The sequence below is a fragment of the Vitis riparia genome, chromosome 18 (genome assembly GCF_004353265.1).
Source record: "Vitis riparia cultivar Riparia Gloire de Montpellier isolate 1030 chromosome 18, EGFV_Vit.rip_1.0, whole genome shotgun sequence".
In the NCBI taxonomy this organism is placed as follows: domain Eukaryota; kingdom Viridiplantae; phylum Streptophyta; class Magnoliopsida; order Vitales; family Vitaceae; genus Vitis; species Vitis riparia.
This window is the reverse complement of record NC_048448.1, coordinates 22,540,263-22,544,857: the sequence shown is the minus strand read 5'-3', so window position 1 is coordinate 22,544,857 and position 4,595 is coordinate 22,540,263. Positions and strand designations below refer to the sequence as shown.

The following is a 4,595-nucleotide window of genomic DNA, read 5'->3' as shown; positions in this document are numbered from 1 at the left end:
TCAATTTATGAATTTATTATTTTATCTATTAAATTTTAATTCCAAAACATTAATGTTAGCACAAATCTTTTAACATTTACTTCTTCACAATTTTAATTTCAAAATATCAATAGTTAGTTCATTGCTTCATTTATTAGATACTATTTTAAACATTGATATTCAAAAAAAAATCTTCCAATTAATCACATTTTAATTCTTATTTTATTTAACTTTATCTTAAAAATTAGTGTTGTTGGTTATTTCCCTTTTTTTTTTATTCACCTTTTCAAGGTCATTTTTCAAATATAGTTTTATAATTTTCATCCACCAATTTTATTCTCACACTGGTGGGTAAAAAAAGTTTATAAACCTATATATGTATGAGTTTTTTTTAACCTTATAAACGCGTTTTAAAGTTGTAAGAACCGTTTGATATTATAACAAACAATATCTACATAAACGAAAGCAGGGTATTACAAATGGTATCAAAATTGTTAATACTTCTCACTTAAATAATAAAATTTTCCGATTCAAACTCAAATCAATGTTTAAATTGGTAATATTACTAAATGCCTCATATAATAATTTTTTTAGAAATCTTTAGAGACCTAAGGAAATATAAATTAATAAGTGAAGAAGTCTATCCAAAAATTAGCAAACCATGATACAATATCGAGAAATTTCTTATAAGTTCTATTTTCTTAATTCAACTTTTTCTCGGAACCATTCACACTTCAAGCCTATTTATCTTCTAGGAATATTAAATTTTTACATCGATCATATCTCTTTTTTATAGGAGTTTTTCTATTTTTTACAATTAATAACATCTCTTCTTTTTGTAGTATCTTAGACATTTATATATTAACTCTTTGACCACATCCCTTATTTTTTGATTTATACATTATATATATACCAAACATAATACTGTCCCTAAATTAATAAATAATTATTTATCAATAAATCAGTAAATATTCATTGATGCTTTCACATTTCACTGGTCATTGGAATGTTGTTTGGCTTTCACTTCAATTACAAACTCAAATAATTAAAATTTCATAAATTAATTTTGATCTTTTCACATTCCGTGAGTCGAATGTTGTTTGGCAACGTTTTTCTAGCCTACGTGGCAATTTCGGGGGAGACACAAGTGGGGAAGGAACAAAGAGGTCAGACCATGGACTCCACCTAAAATTGAAACAACAAGAAATCAACCAAAGGCAAACCTGGGCCAGTCCAACTAACTCAGGACCAACCGTTGTTCTTATAGACACTTGGTTTAAATGAAGTAGCATTTAGGAGCCAAATTTTAACTGGCCTCCTTCCTCTCTGTAGACGTATATTAGAAGAGGGAGAGTGAAGAAATAATGGCGTTGGAGAAAATGGATTCTTCCGTACAGTTGCTGCTTCTTGTGCTTTCGAGTGGATTGATGCTTGTCTGCAGGATTGCTGAAGGGGATACGCACTACTATGATTTTGTTGTGAGTTATGCTTTTGGCACTGCCTTGGTTAATTTAATCAATGGATCCCTCTTACCTGCTTTTCTGATATCTATGGACCTTGTTTGTTATTTAGTTTTTTTTTTTTTTAATATACTCATATTCTTCCATTTTGCTGGTCTTCTTGTAGCTCAAGGACACCAATTTCACAAGGCTGTGTGTCACAAAGACCATGCTGACTGTAAATGAGAGCTTCCCAGGGCCAGTGGTTTATGTTCACACAGGCGATACGGCTATTATCAATGTTCAGAATGAAGGGAGTCATGGGTCACCATTCATTGGTGAGGACACTTGAATCTCTTTCTCATACTGACACTCCCCATATAAACTAGATAAAAGAATTGGAGTTTTGCCTACATTCTTAGAAGATGAAGGAACTAACTAATAACTAATAAGACGTTAAAGCTGAAGAATAAATGTTATAGATGTCATTTTTGTTATTAGGCATGGAGTGAAGCAGCCAAGGAATCCATGGTCAGATGGCCCAGATCACATCACGCAGTGCCAGATTCAACCAGGGACAAGCTTCACACAGAAGGTGATATTTGGTGAAGATCAGGAAGGAACCCTTTGGTGGCATGCCCATAGTGACTGGACACGGGCCACTGTGCACGGTGCCATCGTGGTTTTGCCAGCTGAAGGAACCACCTATCCATTTCCCCAGCCTGATGGCGAAGAAGTTATTGTATTGGGTATGCAAATATTTTCATCAAAATTTATGATTTTGTATATTTTTAGGAAGAGCAGCTTCTCATGATCATGTACCTGCAGCATGTTGGTATGATGCAGACCAGAACGCGGAGCTTGAGTATGACCTGATCCATTATAATGCTACTACACCCGAATCCGATGCTTACACCATCAATGGCTTTCCTGGAGATCTAGTCGCATGCTCTAGTGGTATGTAATTAAGCATATAACTAGTTAACATTTCTAACAGACTTATGCATATATATGACAAAAGTTGAAGAGGAATTTCAAGTCGTTGTACATTTATAAATTTAGATCTGATGATCACCATGTTTGTTTCCTGTGTGGCAGAGCCAGCATACAGTTTGGTTGTGGATTATGGCAAGACCTATCTTCTTCGCATAGTGAACGCAGCCATGAATTCAGAACTCTTCTTTGCTATTTCTGAGCACAACTTGACAGTCGTTGGCACAGATGGAACCTACACCAAACCATTAGTTACCAATTACTTAATGATCACCCCAGGACAAACCATGGATGTCTTGATCACAGCAAACCAAACCCCAAGTTACTATTACATGGCTATAAGACAATTTGTCACCATTGACCCAAGTGTACCTGACTTTACCAATATGACCGCCACCGCGATACTTCAGTATAGAGGCAACTACACCCCACCAGCTTCTCCTTCCCTTCCCACTACGCTTCCCACTTTTTACCAATTAGATGCTGGATATAACTTCACCAGCAAGCTCAGGAGCTTAGCAAGCCCAGAACACCCAGCAAATGTGCCCCAAAATGTAACTACCAGAATGTTCATAACAGCTTCAATTAATCTGGTCAGCTATACATTTGAGGGAATTATAGTCCCCATATTGCTTCCACCTTGAACAACATAAGTTTCATGGATCCCAGTTCTAGTATATTGGATGCCTACTACAGGTATACCTTTGTTGCCTACTACTAAAAAACATGGACTTTAATATTTGCTTCCTAATGATTCCAAATCCTTAATTTCAGGCACATAAGTGGGGTTTACACCACAGATTTTCCAGACGACCCGCCTTCCTTTTTTGACTTCACTGGTGTGGACGATTTGCCTTCTGCCATAACGAAGCCAGCAACCAAGGTGAAGGTGCTGAATTACAATGAAACATTGGAGATTGTATTCCAGGGAACAAATTTGCTAACTTCAGCTGAAGATCATCCAGTTCATCTGCATGGATTTACCTTTTTTGTGGTTGGCATGGGTTTTGGAAATTTCGACCCTGTGGCTGATCCTAAAGGCTATAACTTGGTTGATCCACCTGAACAAAACACGGTTAGAGTTCCTAAGAATGGGTGGGTTGCCATCAGACTTAGAGTCGACAATCCAGGTATGTTCTTCCTCAACTTTTCATCCACTCGTTTTATAGATGAATCATAGATGCTAATTTTCGAAACTGATTGTGTGGATGATTTTCTTGAAGGTGTGTGGCTATGGCATTGTCATTTGGATCGGCATTTCACATGGGGTATGGCCACTGTTTTCATAGTGAAGGATGGTGGCACACCAGAAACTAGTCTCCTTCCACCTCCTGATTACATGCCTCCCTGCACAACTCCATCCCCTATTCGCCTTGAAGATTTCAATGATGCAGATGGAGTAGTCAACACTATAAGTAAGATTTGATCCAAGTATACCATATCAATTCCAAGCCACATCTATTAAGATGATCTTAACTGTAAAAATAAAAGTCCTGTTAGTTAGACAGCTGCTTTTGTATTTTTCTAAGAGGATGAGCTGGAGTTAGTTACAGATTATTTACAGCACTCTTTTTGCCCGCCTCCTATTTCTCTGTATGATGAACGAGAATAAATGAGCACTCTGTTTCTTCTTCTCTTCTCTGCTCTGTTTCCTTTTCATTATAACATCATAACTCAATGAGGGTACCTGATCTGCTTATGAGAGCTCCTCCTTCTGGTTAAGAAAACAGGGGCTCTCTCTGCTTTGTTGTTGAAATAGGGCCCCCCACATCTCATACCATGCTCTTACATGTATTTCGCTATTAGCCATTTTCCTTTTTTCTTTTTCTTTTCTAAAAAAATTGTATGTAATAGGATGAAAATGTCCTCACCTATCAAACCTTAAGTCTCCTCCCTCTCCTCTGCTCACTCTATTTCTATCAAAATTTTAGGGGGGGAGGCACTATGGCCCTGCAACCGCATGACACTAATACCATTTTGGTGCCCTATGGCCACAAACTTCATTAAATTTGTGCCCAGGAGCCACCTTGTGCCCAAGAGATGCAAATGTCTCTCTGAACTTAAAGATTTTAAATAAAAATAGATGGCTACCATTAGGCTATACAAGCACTTGAATATAATTTGCCTTTCTTAAATAAATTACATATCCTACCTCCCCTAAGCTTCTTTCCTAAAATAATAGCA

General features: G+C 36.8%; 1 pseudogene; it reads left to right on the top strand.

Annotated features, from left to right (window-relative positions):
* Positions 1-1,287: 1,287 nt before the first annotated feature.
* LOC117906073 lies at positions 1,288-4,050 on the top strand (annotated as a pseudogene).
* Positions 4,051-4,595: the final 545 nt, after the last annotated feature.